This window comes from Phyllostomus hastatus, unplaced genomic scaffold (assembly GCF_019186645.2).
Source record: "Phyllostomus hastatus isolate PE091 unplaced genomic scaffold, TTU_PhHast_1.1 phas_contig_58, whole genome shotgun sequence".
Taxonomy (NCBI): Eukaryota; Metazoa; Chordata; class Mammalia; order Chiroptera; family Phyllostomidae; genus Phyllostomus; species Phyllostomus hastatus.
The window spans coordinates 6,533,404-6,548,220 of NW_025333916.1; the positions used below are offsets into that span (position 1 = coordinate 6,533,404).

At 36.8% G+C, this 14,817-nt stretch overlaps 1 protein-coding gene across 4 annotated transcripts in view; it reads left to right on the forward strand.

Annotated features, from left to right (window-relative positions):
- The window catches only part of FAM172A (family with sequence similarity 172 member A), a 414,546-nt gene that overhangs the window by 341,174 nt on the left and 58,555 nt on the right, over nt 1–14,817 (forward strand). The gene's annotated exons all lie outside the window — the stretch shown is intronic.

Below are 14,817 nucleotides of genomic sequence, written 5' to 3' on the forward strand. Positions count from 1 at the left end.
GCCCTACACTGGGGACCTGGCCTGCAACCTAGGCATGTGCCCTAGACTGGGAATTGAACTAGCAACCCTCTGATTCGCAGGCCCATGCTCAATCCACTGGGCTATGCCAGCCAGAGCTTCATCACTGAATACTTCTTGCCTACAAAGTTTCTTTTGAGAAAACATCTGATAGTCTTAAGGGATCTCCTTTTTAGGTAACTCTGTGTTTTTCTCTTGTTTGTTTTAAGATTTTCTCTTTATGTTCAACCTTTGGCATTTTAATTATGGTATGTCTTGGTGTGGTCCTCTTTGGGTCCAACTTGTTTGGGATTCTCTGTGCTTCCAGAACTTATATGTCTATTTCCTTCACCAATTAAGGAAGTTTTCTTTCCTTATTTTTTCAAGTAAGTTTTCGATTTCTTGCTCTCCTCTTCTCCTTCGGGCATCCCTATGATTTGGATGTTAGCATGTTTAGCGAGGTCCCAGAGTCCTCTTATTCTCTCCTCATTTTTTAAATTCTTGTTTCTTCTTTCTGTTCTGGTTTACTCTTTACTTCTGCTTTATGTTCCAGCTCGTTGATTTGAACCCTGGCTTTTTTCCCTTCACTGTTGGTTACATGTGAGTTTTTCTTTATTTCACTTAGTGTAGTCTTCATTTCTTCCCTTATGCATTTGCCATACTCAGTGATATCTCTAAGCATCCTTATCACCAGTGTTTTGAACTCCGCATTTGATAGATTGGCTATCTCCATTTCACTTAGTTCTTTCTCTGGAGTTTGATCTGTACTTTCATTTGGGCCCTATTTCCTTATCTCCTCAATTTGGCAGCCTCTATTTGTTTCCCTCTATTAGGTAGAGTTATTTTGTTTGTTTTAATATATTTTATTGATTATGCCATTACAGTTGTCCCTTTTTCCCCCTTTATTCCCCTCTGCCCTGTACCCACCCTCCCACCAGCATTCCCCCACCTTAGTTCATGCCCATGGGTTGTACATATAAGTTCTTTGCCTTCTCCATTCCCCATACTATTCTTAACCTCCCCCTGTCTATTTTGTACCTACCATTTATGCTTCTTATTCCCTGTACCCTTTCCCCCACTTCTCCCCTCCCCGCTGATAACCCTCAGTGTGATGTCCATTTCTGTGATTCTGTTCCTGTTCTAATTGTTTGCTTAGTTTGTTTTTGTTTTAGGTTCAGTTGTTGACAGTTGTGAGTTTGTTGTCATTTACTGTTCATAGTTTTGATCTTATTCTTTTTCTTAGATAAGTTCCTTTAACATTTCATATAATAAGGGCTTGGTGATGATGAACTCCTTTAACTTGACCTTATCTGGGAAACACTTTATCTGCCCTTTTATTCTAAATGATAGCTTTGCTGGATAGAGTAATCTTGGGTAGAGGTCCTTGCCTTTCATGACTTCAAATACTTCTTTCCAGCCCCTTCTTGCTTGCAAAGTTTGTTTTGAGAAATCAGTTGATAGTCTTATGGGAACTCCTCTGTAAGTAATTGTCTCATTTTCTCTTGTTGCTTTTAAGATTCTCTCCTTATCTTTGATCTTTAGTAATGTAATTATGATGTACCTTGGTGTGTGCTTCCATGGGTCCAACTTCTTTGGGACTCTCTGAGATTCCTGGACTTCCTGGAAGTCTATTTCCTTTGCCAGATTAGAGAAGTTCTCCTTCATTATGTTTTCAAATAAGTTTTCAATTTCTTACTCTTCCTCTTCTCCTCTGGCACCCCACTATGATTCAAATGTTGGAACATTTAAAGTTGTCCTGGAAGTTCCTAAGCCTCTCCTCATTTTTTTGAATTCTTGTTTCTTCATTCTGTTCTGGTTGAATGTTTATTTCTTCCTTCTCTAAATCATTGATTTGAGTCCCAGTTTCCTTCCTTTCACTGTTGGTTCCCTGTACATTTTCCTTTATTTTACTTTGCATAGCCTTCACTTTTTCCTCTATTTTGCAACCATACTCAACCATTTCTGTGAGCATCTTGATTACCAGTGTTTTGAACTCTGCATCTGATAGGTTGGCTATCTCTTCATCGTTTAGTTGTATTTTTTCAGGGGCTTTGATCTGTTCTTTCATTTGGGCCATATTTCTTTGTCTCAGTGAGCCTGTTAAGGCTCAGTAAGGGGCAGAGCCTTAGGTATTCTACAAGGTGGGGCAACCCACATGGCTGTGTTGTGGCTCTGTATGTGGGGGAGGGGCCCAAGAGGAATCAATGCCACTTGCTTGGTTCTCAACTGGCCTTCAGTCACTTCCTCCACCACCCACAAGCAAATCAGGCCCTTCTTGTGCTGATCCCCAAGTGTGTGGGTGGGTTTGTGTACATTCTAGGACCCTGTGGGTTTCTCCAAAAAACTCTCCTATGAGACTGGGAGTTCCTCCTACTGCTGCAGCCCCCACAGGTTTTTTCAGACAGAGGTTTTGAGGCTTTATTTCCCACGCTGAACCCTGGATTGTATGGTCTGTCTCACTCCCCAATTGTTCCTCATGGTTTATCCACACACAAATGTAGGACCTCCTGCTCTGCTAGCTGCTGCCTCACCCACTCCAGTCCTCCACCCCCTGCCTTGCATGAGTCCTTTCCACCCTTGCTGCCTGTCTCTGCCCCTCCTTCTGGTGTGGATGAATGTTTCTTCTTTAACTCCTTGGTTGTCAGACTTCCATACAGTTCAATTTTCTGGCAGTTATGGTGGTTTTTTGTTTTTAAATTTGTTGTCCCTCTTTTGGTTGTGCAAGGAGGCAAAGTATATCTACTTATGCCTCCATCTTGGCCAGAAGCCCAGAAACCCAGGTAGAGTTGTTTTGACTTCATCTGGCATGCCTGTTGCATTGTAAGGGGTAGAGCCTTAGGTATTCACCAGGGCAAGGTAACCCACTTCGCTGCTTTGTGGCACTGCATGTAGGGGAGGGGTCAGAGAGGGAACAATGCCACTTGCTTGGCTTTCACCCCACTTCCAGTCAATTTGTCCACCTCCCATGTATGATTGGCACCCTTCTAGCTGCTACCCTGGTGCTGAATCCCAGAGTGGGTGGGTTTATATACCTTCTCATGCTGTGCAGGTCCTTTTAACAGACTCTCCTGAGAGACCTGCAGTTTCTTCTACCCCAACCCCCACTGGATTTTACAGACAGAACTTATGAGGCTTTGTTTACCTGTTGCTGGAACCCTGGTCTGCGAGGGGCTGGGATGGTTCACTATCCATGTGTTCCTCTCAGATATTATCCACCACATGTGACTGTGGGACCAACTGTTTCTCTGGCCACCCATCCTGTCCACCTCATCTCCCCATCTCCACCCCTCATACCCATCTGGATGAATATTTTTTCTTTAAGTTCTTGGTTGTGAGACTTCCACACAATTGGATTTTCTGGCAGTTCTGGTTATGTTTTGTTTTGAGGTTAGTTGTGAACCTTCTTATGGTTGTACAAAGAGACAAAGTGTGTCTATGCTTCTATCTCGACCAGAAGTCCTCAATTACCTATTTATTAAAAAGTCCACCTAAGAAACGTTATGAGGTGAGAAAATGAAATGTAAAGTTTTTTAGAAAGGGCTTTAGAGATCATTTACTCCAGACCCTATCTTTAATCCTGGTACAGTTCATTAGAAACTGAATGTCACCTTTGACTTGGACACCTTTCTAGTCAAATTATTACCTTTTATTCTGTTTGTTTGCCAGTATTCTCTCCCTTGCTAAACTGTAAAATATCCAAGAATAAGATTAACCCATGTCTTACTATCTTTCTGATCTCTACACCTGGCTCATAGTAGGTGGTGGAAAAATATTTGTTGATTCAGACTGATGAGAAAAATAGAGAATTGGTGTCTTGCCTATGGTCACACAGATCATAGTAGGATACATTGAAAATAAATTAATTCCAAGAATTATGTATAAAATTTTAGCTATGGGAGGAACTTGGAGAAAAAAGACCTGGTATATTCTAGATATAACTCTAAAACTAGCTGAATGATCGTAGTCAAATCACTTAACCTTTCTAGACATCTATTTCCTCATCTATGTTTCAGCTCCAAAATACTGGGTCATCTCCATTTTTATTACAATAAATAATAATAAATTAACTGAATGTTATTTCTTTTACATTGAAAATATATTCTTTTAAGGGACCATGTTAAATACAGAGGACTTTTTAGTTATTTACTTTTTTTGTATTTATAATTATACAATATTCCTGAATTTCATGACTTTTTCTATTCTATCCTCTTCTTTCCAGCTTTATCAAAAATGATGGAATCTTTAAAAGTGTACCAATGTGTATGCTTATGTAATATTAGGACTGAAAATCTCAAATCTTAAAATGTGAAAGCTCCAGTTGTCAGAAGATCATAAAGTCTTTACTTTCAAGGACTGTTAAAAATCACCTTCTGTGAGATCTCAGCTTTGAGATTTTTCTGACATTTCAAGACTTAAATTTGAAAGTGTAGAAACTCTATAAATACAACATTACCAAAAGCCCAAAAAAGTCAAGAAATGCAAAAGGTTAGATTCATACTAACTCCTCTCCCACATTATGCTCTAAATTGAGTTATTCATCTTAGAGTTAAATACGTAATCAGGAGTACTTGATGTGAAATACAGTTTAAATTATGACATATTAAGCTTTCTCTTTGAATTTTGGAGAATCAAGTTGTGTATGTAAATCACACAATATCACATTTTTTGTGTGTGCCCTTAAGGCTTTTTTATGTTTTCTTCACTTAGTCCCCTCATTTACAACTTTATCTTGCTGTGGACTAACCATATGGGAAATCCACTATTTTAAACTTAAGCTATTTTTATGGTGTTACTGCATAAGAAATGCCTTTAGAGAAGAAAATTACATTTTTTACCAAATTATAAAAATAAAAATTCAGTTTTATAGCGGTCATTTCTTGGTTTAATTCAAACTATATAATTTTTAATTCCTAAGTATCTCTAAAAAGCCTGCATTGCCAGTGCCAAGTGAAAATGGGAGATAATAAAGGAGAAATGCCATGAGACCTGGCCATTTTCAACATGTTGAAGATTTAAAATTGTGTGTAATTTACATGAGATATATAAATGAAAGGATAGACTTCAGTAGGATTTTTTTTTTTGCTATAAAAATAGGGTATTTCTCTCCTGCAGCAGCATCTCACATCTCATACATATGTGCATATTTAGTTTTCTGTGTAGCATTCGGTCCCAAGAACACTAATTATAATTTTAAATTATCAATAAGATACAGGCTTAAAGTACAGTAGATGTTAGATTTCATATCTCTTGTAAGATTCCCTGCCTCAAAGCAACTAGTTTTTGCCTTTATTTTCATTTTTTAAACATCCTTGGGAACTTTATAACCACTTATATTTTACCTTTTAAAAGTTAAAAACACTCTTTGAATTTCTGGTGTGCAAATAACTATATAGCTTTTATGTCCAAGAAAGATATTACTAATGATAATTTGTCTGTGCGTCGTGGGTAAAGTGAAAAACTAACACATGGCCCAGAGTTCACATTGTATGGTCTGAAAGTGTTTCTTTGAATCCCCTGTTGGAAGTACTTACAAAGTGGTTTGCCGTTGATTTGTTGGTATGCCTGCTACTGTTGTTTACCAAACAGCCTTGGTTACACTGCCTTTAGGTTTTTGCTTGTTTCTTGTCTTTGAAATGGTTCTTCCAGCCTCCTGTAGAGGAGAAGTTTGCCTCAGCCTCAGCAGAAGTTTGCCAAACAGTGGTTCTCTAGGAGTTGTGCTATGTTGTCCTCTGAAATCTCCATCCTGATCTTTATATTTTTCTTGTTAAAAGGCAAACTGTATTTTATAATTTTGTTGTCTTTCATATTTAATACAACACAGACAATCATGTTGTAACTTCTCAGTAACTAAAATGTAATTTCTATTTTAGCATGCTCAGCTTTGAGAACCATATACAAAAGTTAAGACTTCTCTATAAAATATCATTGTATGGGATTTGGTGCCATATTAGAGCCATCTGTATCAGCCAGCTTCCCAAAGAATATCCTATCTTTTTGCATAATGGGATTATTTGTGGAAATGGCTCTCTTGGCCCGAGATGTGCTACCCTCTCAAATCATATTTGGGTCCTTTAAGCATTTTCAGTGTGTTTTGCATTCATTTTCACTCATTATCCCCTCAGTTGTTCCATCATTCCTGTCCGATACACATAGACATTCGGCTACACAGTGGGTAAGAAGTGGAGGTAGGACTGAGAGCCCCAGGACAGGGACCAGGGCCCAGTTTGGTCTCTCGTTGGCTAAATTCCATTTTGAACAGCTCATTGTTTTTCTTTGATGTGTGGGGTTTAATTGCTTATCTCTAAACATAAGGCTCAATTGGTGGGTCCTTGTGTGGGGAGAGCCATTTGCCCTGAGTTAAAAATCTGAACATCGTTAACAGTTTATTTTCCATAGAGAACCATGCTGTAAGTGTGGTAGAGAAAATGTGATTTTTGACTGCCTCGTTTTGCCTAGGCTCATCCCTGATTTATGTCATGACCCCACAATAGCCTCTCATGCTGTCTGGCCACAAAGCTTATTTTGTAATTTGATCTTAGTGGGGATTCCAGCCGAGCTTCCCTGCTCTGGGCAGCAGAATGTGGCAGCATGCCTGCTCACTTGCCTGAGCTGCTGTGATCAGATTACGCCTTCTCAGCATTTCTTACACTGGCTGCCTGTGAAATTCAGAGAAGCTTGAAGTCAGCCCACTTGAGTTTTACAGCCCTTGAGACAGAATAGAAACTATTAGAGAGCTCCTGGAACTTTGGTCTCATATGTGTCTACTGTTAAGGGAGTCAGAGAGTGGCTCCACACTGAATATCTGTGACTATCCGTAAAAAGTTTTAAGTGATCTTTTTTTCATCGTGCAATTTCCAAAAACCATTTTCCAATTTTAATGTTATTTTTAGAGCTATCAGTTGGGTTTTAACTTTCAGCTTTTAGACATTTCCATAACTTGTTAAGGATCTTCATAAAAGATAGGGAAATTCTGCATTTTCATTGTTTATTCTTAATAACAAATCATTATAGGACATCATAATTGGCAAAGCACACTTCTCTCTGTATTATTCTTTCAGCCAGATAATTATAATACAATGATACTTGTCAACATCTTTATGAGATAACATGACTGCATCCTGTTGAGGGTACAGAAGGAGCACACAGTGTCCAGCCTGGCACCGTGACATGACACTGAAAACTCAGGACCCATACTGCTTCCATTTCCTTCATCCAAAATATTAATTGAGCACCAAGAATGTGCAGGCCCTGTGTGAGGTACTGGTAAGCTAGATAGATACACACAGTCCCTGCCATTCCCAAGCCTACGACTTAGTCTTGGAAATAAAACCTCTCATATAGTAGATGTATTTAGAAGTTTTTAAAAATTATATCAGAATAATTCCAAATATTTTCAAAAGTGAACCAGGGAAACTGAGAGTTGGAAAGGACTATAGACTTTATTTTATAAAAGCTTCCTTCTTGATACAATGCAGAATCTCCTGTGTGGTATTTGTTCATAGGAATGAGCAAAATATGCAATTCATATTTTTATTGTTCAAAAATGAAGAAACGATTATGGGTTAACTTATAATCTAAACTCCAGCCAAAGCTGAATTAAAACAGTTTTGTTTTCTGACATTGTCATTCATACGTTCAGTGGACCAGCAGAAAAGCTTGGAAAATGAAGCATAAACAATGTGGTGCCAGTTTGCTTTAAAATCCCTAATGTATGTTTTGTAAACAAAGCTTATAAAACTTAGTACTCTACTAATTAAATAACAAGAAAGATTTTATGAGTACATGAAAAGCCAGAATTTAAAATGCCTTCAGGGGAACAGGTGCCGTAATGACATCACTGTGTGTCACACAGCTTTTTTGCCCCTGATACTTAGATTTGGTCATAATGGAAAGAAATTGATTCCAAATGTGTTTTCTTGACCTCCTTCTCCATTCATGTTAGTGCCTAACCTTAAATGATGTTTCTACAATCTCGGTTGTATTTACAGTAATTATATGCATAATGTAGCATATTATTGTCCGGACTTCCTGTTTAATCAGTACAGAGCTTCTTACAAGTGCAGCTGAAAAGGGCAAACAAAATTAAAGCTTTATATACCAAAACAAGTTTGATTTGCTAAGCTCCCAGCATTCCAAAGTACACAAATTTGTTCCACTAAGTTTTCCGATGGCTTGCAGATGGGCAATGATTAATCAGAGAGCTAACTGTGAAGTAGTTTGCAATTAAACTGGAAAGCTCTGAAGCATGCTAATTGAATCAGAAAATTAGAGACACTGAACAGTAATTGGCTATTTCTCATGCAGCAGGTGCCAGGCCACTCATCTGTGGAACAAGGTATTTAAGGCACATTAGCACTAGTAAAAATACTTCTTGATATGGAACAGTTAGATTTTCTGCTCATTTTCACCATGGATGTCAAAACATACAGCTGTGCTATCTGGTACTTGCAATTCATGTTTGAAGAATTTAAGTTAGGTAAACATATGGGGGAGAAGTGCTAGGCAACCTCTGAATGCACAGGAAACATTTTTGAAGTAAAACCAGAAATGAAGGGCTGAGGTTTTGTTTCTTCAACTCAATCACTTTTGCTTTCTTATCATACAGATTTAGAAGTTGAATTTTCTGTTTAGTGTTTAAAGCAACAACAGTATAAATCTAGTACTGCTGTGAGCTTAGTAGATACATAAAGCCAATTCATATCATGTCTCAGCATGAGTTTATATCTTCTAATTAGTACCACCATTTTATAGAGTGAGCACATGCTATGAAAGTTTGTTTGCCGTGCCAACAGGGACCAGGACACGTAGTTTTTCTTTAGTGGAATGATCTGTCATAGGATCGTGAACAACTGTAACCTAACCAGTGGGTAACCAGGCAGGAATGGGATTTAATAAGTTCAATTGTGGAGATTTTTTTTAATAATAATCCTTTTCGTATCATCAAGGGTGGGGCATATGACTTCTATTTTCCATTGCTTTAATTAGAGTTTGGTATCGTTATTAGAAAGTGAAAAGTACAAATGAAAATAAAAGTATACTAAATTATACTGTGTTGAGAAGCAGAATATGATAGAATTCACATGCCAATCATATCACTTAGCAGATGACTACAGAAAATACTAAGTTTGAACCGAGACATAAATTATAAATTATAAACTGTGAACAGTGCATAGGGGATATGTTATAACTGTGTCTCATTTAAAATGAGGCAACGAGTTTTCTCTGCACAAATAATGTTCCTTCATTAAGTTTTAAAGTCTCTTATAATGTTTTATTAAGAACATTTGGCAACATGTTACAAAAGAAAGGTTTTAAGTGGAACACACAGGTTTTTTTAAAGTAGAGCATACTACCAACATACACTTTATGTTTTCAAGCTGTAGTTGTTTTTTTGTTTTTGTTTTTGTTTTAAGTTAAAGTAAAAGCTCCCCTTTGGTGGGCCTCCTTCCCCACCCCCAACAAGCCAGGTACATTTTGCATTCTTTAGTTTGAAAGCAGTTCTGAAACATTTACATGATCAATGTCTTTTGCTTGAGGGATAAAGTTTGCTCTTCCATGGACAAGTGAGAACATATTGATCATTTTATTCTATTTGCTATTTCTAAATTCAATATACCTCTTGAGTCGATAAGAGAGATCGAGAGCATATTCTTTTTTGTGTGTGCCTGGTTGTAGCTTGTTCTCAAGATCCAAGATACATTTTTGATTAATCACGAATGCTCTGAGGTCATGGAGAGCAAATGTGTTTGTGGAGTGTCAGCTGATGCTGTCAGATAAATGTCTTAAGCTTAGCCAGGGTTCATGCCCCAGCTTTAGGCTGTGCCACATGTCTCCCCTTGTTGAGAAAGATAACAGCTACACTGGAGGCGACTGAGCTGTTTGTTCACGGAAAGGGCTGACCTTGCCATATGGGGCTACAATCAGGTGAAAGAAGGAGTGTAGAGATTTTAATTGAAACTTTACAAATTTCAACTTTTCATTTGATTCATATGGTCTTGGTATACACTAATTTATATTCGAGGCCTCATATCTAGTCTGATTATAATTATGTTTCTTCAGTATTTCCGATTAGACTCCTTAGGATGAATAATTTCTTCAATATTGTTCTTAGTGTATTCTGAGAGTATTTTGGCACTATCACTCTGTTATTAAAATACTGCAAAAGCATGGAAATGTTTATTAGGGTAAAAGGAACAGATTCCTCTTTGAGTATATGTAATAGAAACTATTCTTGCTTTGTTGTTTTTTTCAAATCCACAAAATACAAACATGGTCTGGGCAAAGAGAGGTCACTTGTGTTAATGACCCTTGTCCATGTACCTCTTATCTTCAGAGGACTCATTTAATCACATTTACCCCCACTTACAGTAATTTGTCTTCTTTTACTAGACAGAGTCTATAAATAGGAAATAATGACAAACCTAAACTAACACCTGGCGAATGCTTTCTACTGGGGCTTTCTCTGTCTGCGACTGAGGGCAACTGGACCGATCATATGGTGACGCACGAATGAGCGGGCTGTCTGTGGGCTGGGTGTGGGCATTGCTGCAAAATGCCTTTTTAAAATGTGCTGTTCTTCCATTTTATCTGTTTGTTCTTCTCTCCAAAGAAGCTGGTCTACTTTTCTTTCCTTTCAATAAGTTCAAACTGCCAAGGGTAAATCACCAGTGCTAATTAGATAAAATAAGGCTTCTTAAAAAGAAAGAGAGAGAGAGAGAGGGAGGGGGAGAGAGAGAGAGAGAGAACACATCTGTCATGAACTCCCACCAGATCTCTTCGAAATGAAACATTTTAAATATTTTATGCTGAACACATAATGTCTTGAGGAAATGGTTTTATGTTCTGTAATCCTAAAACAAAACCATCAGTGTCAGAGAGCAGTGCTGCTTACAAACATTCTATTTTTACTTTTTTGATTGAAAATCCCCTCACACTTGAAATGTCAGCTACTGCTGCTATATAAAATCCAGAGTGTAAAGTAGGAAAACTTGATGAAACTAGAAAAAAATGAAAGCTATTTCTTTAATTTTCAAAATCTTTCCTTTATCAAGTGATACCAGAAAAGGGTTGCCTTACTGTTTCTAGAGATAACTGTGTTTCGTGTGTATTGGTATTAGTGAAGAGAATGAATGTTGGTTTGGCTTGGCTGGTTTCTGTAGTGGCTGAAAGGACAAACAGACCAAGTAGAAATGAGAGAGACTGAGGATAACTACTTTAGTCAAACACTAAGTTTCTGGTAATGTGACTAAAGAGTCAAGTCAGATGGTGATTTTCTATAGTTTTCTAAATTATTTAAAGATTAATAATAGCTAATGTCCAACCCATACTTGCAAATCATAGTCTAAGTATAAACAAGGAGCTTTAAATTCTGTTTTCTTCAAAGTTAAGCACAGTTTAGATCTGGACTAAATTTTGTGGTTATTTTTCAATGTATTCCTTATCCATCATCCTTGTTTTTTCTTCTTTTCCTCATTATCTTAAGAATATCAGTGGAGCATACATTTCTGTGGCTGCTTTTTCTGAAACTACTGGCTCAACATGATTAACCCTTTCATATATATTGTGCGTAATTTTATCATTCTAAAAATATTGAATGTTGTCATGTGCAGGCCGCATCCAGGAAGAGACCTAGAACTGTTTGATTTTTCATTTGTATGTTTGCTGTTATTTAGAAGACCAGTAATGAATCATAACATAATAAAATATTACTTTAAGATTTGGAGGTAATTATCAACATAACTTAGACCCACCTGTGGAAGGAAGGGAACAGTAAAACAAACTGATGTTAAGCAAGACTTACTCAGCTCTTCCTTAAAGTTACTATGTCCTGAGCCAGTGTACTATTGCACCTGTGTACTTAACTGTTCTTTCCGTTGAAATAAATGTTTTATTAAATCTATAACATTTCTATTTTTCTTCATACTGTCTCCTATCTTTATTCTTTTCTAAGTTAGTTTTTTCCTTCTTCTCATTTTTTTTAAGATTTTATTTATTTATTTTTAGAGAGGGAAGGGATGGAGGGGGCGAGAGAGAGAGAGAGAGAGAGAGAGAGAGAAACATCAATGTGCAGTTGCTGGGGGTTATGGCCTGCAACCCAGGAATGTACCCTGGCTGGGAATTGAACCTGGGACACTTTGGTTCCCAGCCCACGCTCAATCCACTGAGCTACGCCAGCCAGGGCTTCCTTCTTCTCATTTAATGCTTAAGTTTAAACATTTATTTCACCTATCAGCCAGTCAGCCTAAAAATTTAAAGTCAGTACATTTACGTGGTATTTTTCCTGAGCTTTGAATGTCTTATTCAGTATGAGCTTGTTTGAAAAATTATGAAGTGACTTAAAAATTCTGGAAAGAAACAGCCCCTACATGTTCAAAAATTTTTTCTGTAAATAAAATTCTGCTTTACTTTTTTTATGGTTTATACTATTACAAATGTCTCCATTCCACCCCATTTCCTCATCTCTACCCAGCTATCAGCTCCCCCTTCCCTCAGGCCATCACCACACTGTTGTTTGTGTCTATGGGTCATATATGTATGTTCTTTGGCTAATCCTTTCCCTTCTTTCATTCAATCCCATCTCCCCTCTGATAGCTGCCAGTTTGTTCCATGTATCCATGCCCCTGTTTCTATTTTATTCATCAGTTTATTTTGTTCATTATATTTCCCATATAGGTGAGATCATATCTGAAAACAGCCCAAGCACCCATCAGTAGATGAATGGATAAAAAAGCTATGGTACATTTACACAATGGAATTTTGCTTATTTTTAATAACATAAAGTCTGGTATTTTCCATATCTGATTACAGTTGTAAATCCACTTTTTATTAATTAAATATTGGAAATGGATTCAATTATATACAAAGTTGTTACGGAGATAAGTTCTCGGCTCTAATTATTTGCCATTTAGGACAAATTCTCAGGTAACATTGTAATTCTACTTTAGGTCACTTTATCATCCAAAATTACCTCTTTATATTTATTCTTTACTTCATATAATAAATTAATGCTGGGTTTTCCATTTCCATATTATGATTCTTTGTATTCTATACTTTTTTAGTTGATTGTAAAACTAATAATAAAATTATTGTTGACAATTATTACCCAGTAACAACTGATATAACAGTAATAATGACAGTCTTTATTTAATTTCATAAACTCATTTGGCTTCTTCAAGATTCTGGAGCGTTTGAAATTGCCAGTGTCTGGTTGGATAAACTCTGAAAAATATCTTGTTTTAAGGGTTTGTAATGTTTCCCATAACAATGAGGAAAACAGTTCATCATTTTCAAGTGTATAATCAGTGTCAGCATTTTGTTCATCACAATGAAAGTCCCGAAACAGTGGCCATTCCAGATGCTCCTGTGAAGAGCCAAAAGAAAATCACATTCCTTTTGTAAAGCACTTTTATAAAACCCCCAAGTACGAAAAATTTAGTGCGATTATTTTTATGTAGTGTAATTGTAAATAAATATGGAACTTCTCAGCATTGTAAAGTGTACAATCACCATTGCATTTTTATATACAAACAAGAGACTCGCCACAGTCCTTGAGAAAGTCTCTCTTTAAACTAACATTTTTTTTCATATTTAGAAATGCAGAAGTCATTATGTTTATAATCTTCCATTACTCAGTATGTATAACTAAATACAATAAATAAAGAATGAAATTGTGCTTTGAATTTTTCCTATGTCAATATTCATTTCATGGGAATAAAAATATCTGTAATATATTTTTCCCCCTAGACTTAGAGGCATTAAGGGCACTTATAAGTGGAACTAATAGATGTAGTGTGTGGCCCTGAATTGTGCTAAGTATACTTCCTTTACCTTCAGAAAAGGCTACTGAATTTATTTCCACCTTCAAGATCCACAGATTTATTCTACACACACTGAGGAAACAGAAAGGAGCAAAAAGTAGAGCAAGAAGATAAAGTCTAGGGCCAGATTGTTCAAGGGCATTGGATCTGGAGTGGGAATTTCTACTCTGTCTACTAAGTACACTGGGGCACCATTGGAGTTCTCAAGCTGGAGAGTGATAACATCTAATTTACAGAGAAACAGTGGATATTAGAATAGTAAGAATGTAAGTAGCTAACCACTTAGAAGCTATTGCGGGGTCCCAAGCAGAAGGTTATGATGGCTTGACTGATGGTTCTGGTACAGATAAAAAGTGTCTATCTTATTCATTTATCCTGGGAAGGGAGAGGACAGAAAGGATGAAGGATGATCCCCAGACTTTTGGCTTGACCATCTAGGTAGTGTCATTTACTGAGATGAGGAAATACAATAGAAGAAGAATAGATTTGGAAAGGAAAATTGCAAGTTAAATATTGGCAAGAACCATGTTCTTTTTTATCTTAAATATTTATTTAAGGAAGTGTTCTAGAGATCAGAGAGAGATTTCAGGGTAAGAAAGAAAAACAGCAAATACTTGACTTTAAAATTTGTCTTTCAGCAGTACATGAGACTTTTAGTATGAACTACATGTTATTTGACAAGAACATAAGGATTTAACAGCAGTGTGTATGACCAGGATATAAAACTCACCATTTACTAACATGAGTTGTATAATATACACCCCAAATTTAGCCACTTCTGACCAATACAGATTTCATCCAACGCATGCAAATTAACTATTAGCTGTCGTGATGGGGAAAGTTTTTCAATAGCCCCAGCATAGCAACAAACACATAGCTTGAAATGCAAGTTCTCTTTTTCTTGAATTATCTATTAAAGAATTTTAATAACATTTTATTAAGAACCCATGGCTTAATGTTGCTTTACAAATTTAGGAACTCTGCTTTATCCTCCTTTTTTGTT